This window comes from Tyto alba, unplaced genomic scaffold (assembly GCF_018691265.1).
Source record: "Tyto alba isolate M040663 unplaced genomic scaffold, T.alba_DEE_v4.0 Super-Scaffold_8, whole genome shotgun sequence".
NCBI classification, from domain to species: Eukaryota; Metazoa; Chordata; class Aves; order Strigiformes; family Tytonidae; genus Tyto; species Tyto alba.
In genome coordinates, this window is record NW_024881329.1 from 7,011,221 (window position 1) to 7,024,709 (window position 13,489).

Below are 13,489 nucleotides of genomic sequence, written 5' to 3' on the forward strand. Positions count from 1 at the left end.
GAAGTTGTGCTTTAAAGTGTTGATCTACTACCACCTACACCCCCTTATCAGTTTTTCTGTCTTTCTCAAGCATTATTGCCTCTTGCCTGTAGTTCTTTTTCAAACTGGGATCTCTCCCTTTTCTGTGGGAAGCAATTTCTGCTGTCACACCATACAGCAGACAGGATGGCTCTCCCTGCCCATTTAAGAAGCTATTCTGCTCTAGTCAGAATGCAACTTTTGCAGTTTGATGCTACAGAATACAACTGCCTCCCCTGTGCCTCATAGTCAGTAAAATTCTGAAGATGTTGCCCCACATCAGTCTCTGCAAAGCAGTCTCTTGATTTTTTTAATAGCTACTCTACCCTTAACCTATAGTAAAAAACAAACAAACAAACAAACCACAAAAAAAAAAAAAAAAAAAAAAAAACACAAACATGGTAGTATCCCTGCTGGTAAGGGAGAAAGACCAATCATAAAGGGATTAATTTACATCAAAATAAGTCAAAAGAGTAGGAATATTCTATTTTCTACCACTGCTAAGAGCAGACTCCAGTGAAAATGGGAAACTGCCTTATATGAGATTTCAGCATCTCAAGCATTTGGCAAGGGGAAAACAATGACTCTGTTAAAATACTGAATTTTTTCCTTGAAAGGCTGTTTTTAATGCTCCTTTGTATAGCTGATTTAAACAAGGACAAAATATACTACCTTTTAAAGGTGTGCTGGGTTCTTCCTCTGGATTTAAATAGAACCATCTAAATCTGTCATTTAAGTTGAACTTAAATGAACTTAATGATCAGAGTACTGTGAAATTGGAATTCCCAGAATTCTTTGAGGATGCCTGCTTTACAGTTCGGTTTCATTTACAAATACATGGGAAGCAATTAAATTCCAACAGGCCCCTTTGTTCTGTGTCAGCCACCATTAAGAGTGGCATAGCCAGCACCTCCAAAGAGGCTCCATACTCAGCAGCATCAGAGGTAGTCTGCAAATATGCATAAGGGGTTGCTTTGTTAATAGTCCCTCAGCACAGCAATGCCTTGATTACTATTTCCCTCAGACAAACGATGCAACAAGTTGCTACCAGATTTCTTGAGAAAGAATAAGTCTTGAGTGAGGTTTCCTTGGGAAATAGATCATGCATATCATCTAATTGATAAAAGACAATACAGAAAAAGATTTCTTTTTCCTCCTATCCCAGATATTTCACTACAGGTAAAATACAAAAGCATTCCTTAAGAGGTAAAATTAAACTCTAGAAATCTCCCATCAAAAGACACAGAATTCAGCTCTGACACAAAGCATCTTGCATCCTTCCTGGCACAGGGGCATACAGGTAAAGGGATAGTGCTTGCCCTGACCATGCAATTTTTATCATCATGACAAGGATAATCTCCCAGGAGTTAAGCAGTGTGTTTACACATCAACTGGGTGTGAACTGGTGGGAGTGCAAGCCCTTCGGTAAAGCTACGCTTACCCTGAAAGGCAGCTGGATGTTTCATCCTGCAGTGGGGGTCCCTGATGGATGGAAGCCTCTACCCATCTCTTGGGATCTCTGGGAGAGTTGCAGGATGTTAGAAAACACCCCTCCTTGGGCCCAGGGTTTAGTAGCAACCTGCACAGATGACAATTATTTTGAAGATTGTCTTTCTGAGGAGACTAACTTTCCTCAGTCATTATCCAGAGAAGACAGAAATTTAATTTAGGGTTATGAATTCTACCTTGAAGATCAGGTGCCTACAAATTTGATGCTGCAATGAAATTTCAAGTGTCCAAATCGTTAGTGAGTGTTTCCAGTGTTTGTATTGCTTGATTTTGGTTTCTTACAGTAGTCATATATTTGTATCTGCCTCTCTCAATCTGCTGACGCATAATCTTGACCTTAGCTCTGCCTTCCTGTAGCTTTTTGTCAGAGAAGATCCAGTTATTTAATATCCAAACAAAAGCAGTGAACAAGCACAAGAAACAAGCCTGTGACACTTCTAATTATTTGTTATTTAGTATTGGTATTGAATAATTTCTATTCATTTTAGAAGACATTCACTAATTTGCTAAACACACCAATAGCTAGTTGCTTATAAATGAGGCTTACAGTGGTTTTGGATTTTGGGGAAGGCACATAAGACTACCACACTTTACAGGTGAATCTGGCCTTTAAACTGTAAATCTGTTTTGCTCTACTGTTGTTTTTTTTTCCGAGAACATGCAAAATGGAGTCAGGACAAAGCCAGTCCCCATACTTTTAAAATTATTTTTATTTTTTCAAATACTATCAAGCAGTCATTATGTAGCCATGAAGACTTAAAGACCGACAGAAGCAATCCAAAAAATCTACCAGTGAAAACTCTCGCTATGTGTATTCTGTCCTTCACACCCCCTGGAGCTGTTATGGCCACAGGTGATGCTGTGCTCCCGTCAGGCCCAGCAAAGGGTGGTGCCTGGGACACTGTGAGAGTCAAAGAGGTTCAGCTGGGGAATTCTCCACCTGGAGTTCTCCAGGCTACTGGCCTCAGCTGTGTTGTGAAAAGCCTGGCTTTATTACATGCTCTTTTCTACAGATTCAGTGAAGATGAAGTGCTACTAACTAACAGTTACTCAGTGCTTAAAATGTCTCCGACTATGCATTGCTGAAACTATTTGAGACTGGGGAAGTTATACAGATGCTGCTGGTTTGTTGCCTTTTTTTTTTTTTTCTAAAGGAACTGGTTTTGTTTTCTATTAAATGCAAATAAATGAAGGGGTTTAATTGTCAACTCTTAGAAATTTATTTCTAATTTAAAGAAAATATACTGTATGTTCAGAGAGGATATTCTGACTTTTGTGGGGGTATTTTTTGTACGAGATAAAAAGTTGAATTATTGCTTCAAGTGCAAAGCAAAACTACAGTGTAATCAGTGTGATGCAATAGGCACATAACTTTACATGTGGCAGCCATATGAAAATGCATACTTGATTATGTACAGCTTATCATATGGGCCAGGTAATGACGGGACTGTGGTCCAAAGAGAAATTCCAACATTTTTGCTTTTTGTTAAAGCTAGGACTTTTTTGGGGAGAGACTGTCACACCCACACACACACCTCCAGTACCAACTATACATTTCCTAAGTACCCTAACAGTACAGGCTGCAGATTCAACTTATCCTGAGCTTTGCATTTCTCAGCTATTGTCAATTTGCATCACAAGCATAAAGTTATTTAATATACAAAAGCTTTAATGCTCCTTCTGCATCATATAATAACACATGTTTATCTGAGTGCTAAATAAAAGCTTTCAGAACTTTAAAGTGACTTTATGAATTGTATGTACCATAAAATAAACATTAGAGTATAATAATATTCTGTAATTTGGAAAACAGCAACAGAAACCAGTAGAAGACAAAAGAACAAATGCTTGAATAATCTGCTGCATGTCAGAAACATTAAATTAATTTATGCAATAATGTAAGCACAGTGATGTTAAGGTAATATGGAGGACATAAATTATACATTATTATTGTCAGTTCTAGCACTTATCTTAGTGGTATGTCAAAATAAATCCTGATATGTTAATATTTATAGAAATGAACAACAAGTGTTACAGCTCAGGGATTCATCTGTGATATTTTTATATATAATTTGCATTTGCACATATGGTTGTCATTGTCTTTTCTGTAATTTGAGAGGTAAGCATCATGCAATTCATTTCTAATGCATTTTACATTACCATGAAAGCACATTATGCTTCCTCCACTAACGCTTTTCAAATAGATGGCCTGCAATGATTTAGAGATTGCACAAAACGACTCAGCAAATGGGTGACAATCTACCTGCAAAATCTGCAGTAACAATAGGTTACTGGTGAGCAAAGTGTATAGTTTGCTAGTGACAGATTGTCTCCATAGAGTAAATGCATCCCAAAGTTCTTGCAGCAACAAATTTCTTAAGGATTAATAAGTCTGAAGAATATATCCTTTCATTCTTTAAATTTTCACACAAGATGGGGGAATAATTGATCCTCCTCCCCCTAAAATCTGAGGATCTGTGTTTTACCACCTTTTATCATCTCCATTTGCATCCAACAGATTGGTTTCTGGCTGGAAGTAACCGGTCACAACTGGACTTAGCATTTGAAGTTGACAGGAGTAGTTTCCAGAAAAAACAATACAAGAGAAGGTCCCCCCCACCATGGATTAAGTACACTTACAGTTGCTGCTACCTCAGAAGCAAGAGGCATAGATTTTTCCTTCAGCAAGAGACTGTAATACCTCCCCTGAGTAAGGGTGGGCTAGGGATTTTGGCCTTAGGCCATGTCTTCTGGGGTCTGGGAACCATGCTTTCGATAAAAAGGTAGCTATAGAGTTTATATATTGCTGAGTCTACAAGTAAGGCTACTGTTTCTAATTACCCAAGATCGTTTTGCTGTTTTCCAGAAAAGAAGTGTGAGAATACTTATATTCCCTGATTCAGCAGTAAAAGACTGAGCCTTACATTTGTGTTCTGCTTATGGAAGGACTGCCATGTCAAAATGATTTGGCTAAATCTGATGATCCTATCTTTTCCCAATTGTCTCACACGCAGCTGAAGTTTGTTGCCCCAAAGTTCATCTGTCAGGATTTTCAGTGCAGAAGAATCTAAGTTCAGATTTTTGTATCTTTATTAATATAGAAGCCTGATCTTTTAAAGACTCGACAACTCTCCCCAGTACTAACCTTTATGCTCTATCTTCTCTTCTGAAACAGCTCATTTGGAAAAATAGCTTCATATTTTAGTTTCCCTCCTGAAGTATTTCTGGGTCTAATTACAAGTCTGTGAAAATCAACCTTAACATCCATTTTGATGCTACCATAGGCACTGAATCCAGGGGACAAACAGTAGGGAGAGTTAAAGGAGAAACCATAAAAAAAAAACACTATTTTATGTGGTAGCCTAACACACAGCCAAGCTCCACTTGGCATTGCATGAGCATACAAGAAGTTACACGAAAAAACATGAGGAAGTCTCAGAGAACAGTTTCTGATCAGCGTGCTCTAAAATCAGCCTAACACTTGAAAGAAGAGAAAGGGCTGCACAGGTGAAAATTGAGAGTACAAATTGTCCTGTAAGCCCTTTGTCAGATGTGACAACATGGACAAAAAATCCTACTTGATTTAATCTTTCAACAGGAAAAAATCCCAAAACTAAATGACCACGTTTTCACAAAACTCATGTACAATTCAGGACAGTGAAAAATGGCACAAGGGACATAAGCTGTACCTGAAAGAATTCCATACGAGTACAAGCAGCAAGATATGCACATTGAAAATAAATAAGTAAATATTTATCACTTGCCTTTTGTTTATAACATTTTATGCTCCACAGTAGTACAGGATTCTCTTCTATCATTGAAATTAAACCCCTGTCATCACTGCAGTGAAATGAAATACTATAGAAGGCTGCTTGAAAGTTCTGGGAACAGAGAGGAAATATACTTTGTGTAAGTGTGGAAAAATCTTATAAGCATGCAACTTTACAGTAGCATTTATTCCCTATGGGATAGGTCTTCAGCTACGATAAATGTTACCACTTCACTGAAATCAGTGGAGGAGTAGCAACTGATATCAACTGAGGATTTGTCCCACTGACTTCAAAGGATGTACTTACAGTGCACACATTTAAAGCAAATGTATAAACCTTTACAACACTGGGAACTTTAACATAAGCACACCAAATCCTGAAGCCCTTACTTAATATTTTACACTACTCTTATTCAGAAATCTCTCATTGGAATCAGTCAGGGTAAGTAATGAACACAGTACTAAACAGTGTTTTCAGACTAAAATACTATGTATGAGTCTTACATATCAAAGCTGTTGAGAAATGCTCTTTAGCAAAATAAGGTTTTTAGTTTCACATAAATTTGTATGTTGGAACTGAAATCTTTTTTATTTCTTGGGCTTAGGAAAGAAGGGGCTCCTTTTTTCTATTTTTTTTTTATTATAAGTTTCCCAATGTAGATGAAGCAGAGAAGAAAAAGTGAAAACCAGATGAAAGTTGGAAGCAAGCATGTTTAGACATTATGGATTTTAACTGATTCAGTATCAAAAGGGAAAAATAAGAGAATCAAGAAAAAAACCCTTGATTTATAAAATAGTGAATGTATTTTGCAAACATTACATTTTTCAACTTTATGAAATAGAAATTATGTCAAATAGTTTAAAGTAATCCATTAACTGTTTTTCCATTTTCCAGCCTGTTCTTATATACATAACCTTTTAGATTTTACATATTTTTGAGTAGAATTTTAGGAAAATATAAGATAAAGTTAAGGGTTTTTAATGTGGGCCCATCCTGCTTGAGTGCTCATAAATCCTGATATGGGGAATGGGAGTTTAAAGTATAAAATCATATTGCATATTCCCCCCAATTTCTTCCTCACTTGAGTTCATCTAGACTTCTGTTGTATATATTTGTATAAATTGTGCAAAGTTACTGAAAAATTCCAATAATGGATATACAGAAAAACAGAGTAACTGGCATTTGCCAGCTAGAATGGAGGAAAAGGCGCAACTTTATAGCGTGCTGATAGGGCTAAAGCTGCCTCTCTCTCTCTCCTAGATTTAAAGGACCCTTCACAAAATGGCCACTACAGCAAAGATATCTTTAAGAGATATTTGATCTTGGCTGCCTAGTGGGCTGCCAAGTGGCAGCCTGATGCTTGTTGCTTATTTATTTGGTTTCATTTGAGCTTGCTATCACTGCACTGCAATGTATTTTTCAGGTCACTTCTTTTTCTCCCTTCTGTAATGTCTCTAGTTTTGTTTATTTCTCAGTGCTGCTTAATAATGGCTTCCTTGTTGCCTTTGGCTCTGTCCATCACACTCCTCCCCTACTTTGTCTTCCTTATCCTCCTAACATCCTTTTTTGCCACTTCCTCACATACGATCTTTCTTCTTGGCTATCAAACATAGTGTGCTTCCTCAGCTAGCCTACAGTGTCCAACAGCACTTTTACCCAAAAGATAACAGGACACATCCTCAACATTTAGCCAGGAAACCCCAGGCCGCCATGCTGCTGCATGGAAAAAATCCTTAACTGGCACTGAGCCACTAAATCAACATATATGTCATGGGCTTTTCTTGCCCATGAAATACAGGATATGTTCAGAGCATAAGCAGCCTGACTGGACAATCCTGGTGAAGTATCAGCTTCTGGAACAACTCTGCAGGCAGTCAGCCAGCCATGAGTTAGCACAGTCCTGGCGTTAACCTAAATAACACTGGCCATCAGGAAATAGCTATGGGAATTGGAATGGGTAAGCACACATAAACCCACTGCTGCTTCAGCATTTTCAGTTTCTAAAAGCATTTCCTTCTGCCTCCCTACATGCAGCCATCACCAATGTGTTCTGTGGTCAGATACACTGCTTTGATCCCTAAAAATATTCTGTTCTTTTTCTCCATGGAACAAACTGCCATGACTTTCTGTTATCAAGCAAAATTTCCAGTACATCACCTCTTAAGTCTCTTCAAGGTCTGACTCCTCTGGGCACCAGCTAGCTTGTCTAGACAAAAGAGGTTTAACACTACAGGGCAGAGAAGCACGTGTAGCTAGAGAGAAGGAACAGAAGTCAGAGAGACCCAGAAAAGGTCCAATATCCAGCCACAAACTAAGCTGTCCTATACACAGATAGGACCTACTGTAATGCCAGATCTGTATTTAGTGAGTCCTAGAGTGACATATCCCTTTGTGAGGGAGAGCAACAACGTATTTCTCAAACTTCAGGATCTATTTATACTTTTTTTACAGCACTCCCCAGTCTCACCTGGGACTATGTTGAGTCAAATCAGCTTGCTACATTGCTTCAGAGTCTCAGAGTTACTTTTCTTCCCCTTTTTGATCTCTCGGGCATAAATATGGAGCATCCCCAATGCCGCTAGTAAAAATAATAATCTAAAAATAAAACACAAGTTCACACTGAGATAATTTTATTCCAGCTAAAGAACTAACATGCTTAATCATGTGGCATGCACCTGTAGCTCTCCCTCCTTCCCGTCATTCACAGGTATTAGGCTTTGGTAGTAAACACACACCCTACACTTTCTCAGGGTGGTATGGGGGGTGACATAGCCTGGGGGTATTGAGAGCAGCCAGGCAGGGTTGCGTATGTCAGCACCAGCTGTTCTCTGCAAAGAATGTGTGTTATCATGCTAAACAGGATGCATCTTTTCTGCATTAGGCTGGTAAAGCTTTGCAACTTTGTCAACCTTTTTAGCATTCAACAAATTCTTTTAAACATATGACTTTTAGTAAGTTAATCCATTCATTGTCTGGAACTGTGCAAAGTGACATAAAAGCACAATGAAGCCTAATTAAACTTGTTCTGTGAAAGCTAATTTGTCAAACCCAGAAGCATAGTTCATAGATAAATGCTAATATTTGAAAGTCAAATTAAAGTTGAAAAGGTTTGTAATAACAGTTAATTAACTCTTGTTTTGTTTTCCTCTCACAAACTTGAACCAGCTGAAATATTGCTCAGTTCATCTTTAACATTTTGGACCACAAAGATAAAATTCAAAGCTTTGAGATAAGCCTTTGATGTTGGTATTCTCTACAGATTATATATTATTTTAAGATCTCTTTGTTTAAAAATTCATTTTTATTATCCCTGCATGAAATGCATGGCAATTCCCCAAATAACTAACCATCAGGGCAATTAACATCTTCGATCGACACCATATTCCTGATAATTAATACAGACTTTGTACCTCCCCTGTGATAGCTGCAAGGGTTTGATTTTTCAGAGCAACTGTTCATTTACAGAATCAGTTTCATCCTAATGAAAATGGATTGTGAAACTTTAATGAACAAGACTTTGCTGTCATAATAATAAAGACTTTGAAACAACACGAAGACCTACATAACAAGCACCTCACTATACTCGTGTTGCTATGCTGTATCAAACCAATGAAGCCATACAATGAGTATTAACACCAATGTTTTTCTAAACTATACGACATCAGATAAACTCAAAAAAGTGAGCATAATTTTGCTTTGACAACTTCTGGAATTATAGCTTAATACACAAGCATCTGTAGAGCAAGATGGCTTGATCTGCTCTCCACCCTTTGGTTTTACAAAGGTAGGCAAAAGTCTGGAAATCCAATTTACATGCAGTGCTAGTGTGTTTGCTATGAAAGGCAAGGATTACCTTTCCTGTGTGCTTCCACCAGGTTAGGGAGTACATATAAAAGCAAATACGAAATAGATCTGCCAAAGAATGCTGCTGTCTCTGGCATGCCTGTAAGCGCCTATACCAGTACCTTGAAGGATAAATATTTCATCTATTAACAGGTAGGCTATCCTGAGGAAGTTTGCTGCTTCAACATCAATCTCGGGTGGCCTTGCCAAGAATTCCCTGTCAGCAAAGGGTTGAAGGGTTTTCAACTAGGTAACTAAAACAAAAATAAAAGCAGAGCCATGGAGAGAGGCGGCAGCACAGGGCTGTGGCAGGCAGGGACGCTTCACTTCCCCCGGAGGGCCGGGCAGGGGCCGGGAGGCCCCGCGGCCCGCTCCCCCCCGCCCCAGGGCTTTGGCCGCGGAGCCTCTGCTGGGGAACGAGGGGCGAGGGAGCGCTGGAGGCGGCCCGGCCCTGCGAGCTGCCTTTGGGCCCCGGCTCCCACCTGCCTCATCCCCGCGGCCCCGCTGGCGTGCGGGGCTCCCTGGGGCCCGGCCTGTGTCCCCGCCGCAGCCGCCGGGCGCCCAGCCCGCCCCGGGGGCGCAGGGGCGGCTGAGGGGCCGCGCTGCCTCCCCTGCGGCCCTGGCACGTCCCCTCTGCAAAGGGCCGGTCGGCCTCTGGTGCAGCTTTAAAACCCGACCAACCGAAAAACAACCCGGTGAAAAAATAAAATATCTGGTGCGGGAGGGGAGGGTTAACATTTTCATCTGCTTAACCGAGATGTCAGTGTTTTTATACAGTCCACCTCAGCTCTGTGTAGGGCGCCTTGGAAAGCTCGGAAAGGAATTTTGCTCGACCTGTAATGCCACGATGAAAGGTCTGTGAAAGTTGTAATCTAAACTGTAATATGCTCTTGGTTTTCATTTGGCTAAATCCCCTCAAACATGGAAATGGCTGATTGTTCCCATTTAAAAAAATGATGTACGGGAGGGAAGGGACAGAATCATTAGTAAATAAATGAATGGGATGATTTTTAAAAAGAATAATTCGCTCAATCAAGAATAATTTGAACAGCATCTAAGTAGTCATGGAAAATCATAAACTATTAGCCTATATAGTGCTCTGTTGACTATTAAATGTCTCCTTTTTCACACCACTGGCCTGAATGAATAACTTGGCAGCACAAAATTAGCCAGGTGGCAAAATGTGCTTGTGTCAGCTATTGGCCAAACAAAACAGCAAATAGCAAAGCTCGTTTTGCAATGTCACATTAACTCCTTCAACACTGGGGATACGTATTTTTATATCTGCTGTATAGAAGTACCTGGGAGCAGGCCAAGAGAGATCTGCTCACTGTGCAGCACAGGTGTCCCTCCTCTCGCTCCACTCGTCGCAGTTGCAGGTTGAGGTGATGTTTGTGGTTGTTTCCATCCATGGCATCCGAGATGATATGGAAGGGGCTGCTCTGCAACATCTGTGTCAGTTTAACATCCTGGTTTGGAAAAACTGTATTCTCAGATGCTCTTTACCAGAGGGGATTTTATGCACAACTTCCTTTACCTTTATTAGAGCCATCTCTTCACATTATCATAATACTGACCAATTTTTCTGTTTTCATATTGTCATTATCTTATATTTATCTTCAGCTTCGAAGAGACCTTCAGGAAGTGGATGTAAAGAGTGTGAAACAGTAAGCCAAGTGCTAGAGGACTAAACCTAACTGTATTTTGTTCCTAGTAGCTTCAATGGATTTACATCAGGAGTTTTACTTACATAGCATTACTAAAATATAATATATGACAAAAGGATGCTTATCTCATTGATGTCAGTGGGATTCTTTTGATAGATTTCACAGAATTTATCAAGAGCAACCAATGACCTTTTTTATTATAGGTTAATAGAAGGGAACAAAATATGTTCTTTTATAATTAGCAACCTTTCCCAGCTACAGAAGCTCACCTTCCCATTGCACAGCTAACAGTAGATCCCTAAAGTTAAGACTGGGCCTGTTTTTTGTTAACAGAGAATTTATTTAACCTTAGTATGTAATATTTCCCTTAAGTACTATGGAATTTCATTAAGAAAATAAAGGCAGTATTTAATAATTAAGTTGCAGGTTTAATATTTTTTTACATGAGACATGCTTTACTGATAAAACTGACCGTGTCATTCACTGCAAACCCAAAGCAGAAAGGGGTAGTATACCAGCAGCCATATTTTATGCAAAGGACATCTACAGTTTTTTTGGTCCACAACATATATATCTCATATTTCAGATTTAGTTTACTTCCAGAAATGATAAACACGTTGTACCTAAACAGGGATGATGTCCTGTTCTTATCCAGGCAGCCTCTTTTCCACTGAGTTGTTTCACATGCCCTAGGCAAAAGACATGGGTGAATATTTTCCATTAAAAACAGCAGTGGTGGGAGGAGGGAATCACCAGTACTGTAACTTAATGAGATGGGGGGCTTTAAATACACTTAATAAACAGTCACTTAGGCTGAGCATAATAAGTCATGGAAATTTATAAACTATTACCCACTATGGTACTTCATTGACTATTAAACATCTATTTTTCACACCACAAGCCTGAGTGAATAGCTTGGCAGGAAAAAAAATTGGCCAGGTGGCAAAACGTGCTCAGTACAACCCATGTCAGATATTGGCCAAACAAAATAGTCCAATAGAAGCTGATTTTGGAATGCTTTTTTAACCCTTGATAGCCTATGGCAAAGTTTTCTAGGAGCAAATACACTTATATTCCTGAAGAGAGTAGGAATATGCATTAGCACTGTATATGCATGTTTTCCTAAGTGTAGTACTTCTGTCTGTTCCGGATACCTGTCTTCTCAATACTGCAGTCTGTGATCTCCAGTTCTGCTGATGGTCACAGTCCAGGGACAAGAGGCACTGGGTGTCACCTGAGGTATAACAGTACACCTGACAAAGTCTTCATTGCAGGCTTTTAACCCTGGGTTTTGGATCATGCTTTAATGTGGGAGCCTCTGGCACCCTTATTTAAAAATAACCTCCAAGGAGGACTGAGGGAATTTCCAGTCTAGTTAAACACATGGTGATCCCTAATCGTTCTTCCATGAGTGAAAGGACTTTTTCCGGTGTAGAGGTAAGGGTTTACCTGTGGATTTAAAACTGTGGCCTGCATGGAGTTACACAGGACAAGGAATGTCTGAGAGGAAATCTCTCAGCTTGGTTGCTTGGGCCAATACTAGCTCTGCTGATCTCTGTGGAGAGACCAAAAAAACCATTTCTAGTAGCTCATCAAACCTCAGCCACCTCTCCCCTGGCTGTTAAAGCATCCTAGGCTGTCTCATGCCTGGCTGAAGAGCCCCTATATAATGTAGGGTAGAAGGGCCAAAACTGGAAGCATATAGCACACTGGAAAGTATTCAAAATCTAAATGAAAAATGAGACATTTGCACTGTATCTGACCTTTCATCATCCGTTGTGACTTCAGTTAGGCACAGCAGCAGAAAGACAGCAACCTTGTTTTCCATTATGTCCTCATTTCTGTCAGAGAAAAGGATGTATAATTTTGATTCAGCTTCTCGCCCCAGCCTCATGTGTTTTTTCCTTTCTCCCATCTAAAACTGTACTTCTGTCTTCAGGGTACTCATCCCCTCTCTGACAAATTTTGGAAGACTTTTACCAGGTTACACAGAGAGACAGAATTATCTCTTGTCAATACCAGCCACCACTACAAATCCAACTGTGCAGGACCACACAGCCTGCCACAAGCTGACTTGACAGTGTTCCTGTGTGCCACTACAGGGCTAAAAATCATCGTATGAGAAGTATAACTCAGCCTCCAAAGTCCAATCTCTGTCTAATAGCTGACCCATTCACTTTTTGGGTCCCTACTGAATACTACGACCTAGAAACATCCCCCTACCATCTACTGCTGGAGAGGCGGTACCAGATATACCACTGAAAACACTTAGTGTTTGTTTGCATCAGTCTAGCTGACAAAAGGGGGACCAATAGGGTAACACTGAATTGAGCCCAACATGCATAGCCAAATTAAACTGCTGAAGGAATGTGTGTAGGTAAAAAAAAAAAAAAAAAAAATTCAAAAATCCAATTACCGGAGCTGGAATTAGGCCAGAACACCTTCACTAACACCTCTATTCATGAAAAAAGAAAAAAAAAAAAGTGATCCTTAATGACCACAAATGATCACAGACTCTGTTTTACATCTCTTACAAAAGCCAGAGTATTCAGCAGCATTACATTCCCCAGAGCTAGATGGATAAAGGGGGAAATATGTCATTGATTTTTTTTCCCCCCAAGAAATTCATGATACTGTTTGCACTAATTTCAACAGTACAGAGATTTTAAAAAAGAGATTCAG

General features: G+C 39.6%; 1 long non-coding RNA gene across 1 annotated transcript; it reads right to left on the reverse strand.

The window, feature by feature from the left end:
* Positions 1-10,478: 10,478 nt before the first annotated feature.
* On the reverse strand, positions 10,479-12,648 carry LOC116965066. Its single transcript, XR_004409119.1, has 3 exons — positions 12,571-12,648; positions 11,431-11,496; positions 10,479-10,582 (listed from the first exon to the last, which is right to left on the reverse strand). It is a non-coding gene; the product is annotated as an uncharacterized LOC116965066 (long non-coding RNA).
* Between the last annotated feature and the right edge of the window lie 841 nt (positions 12,649-13,489).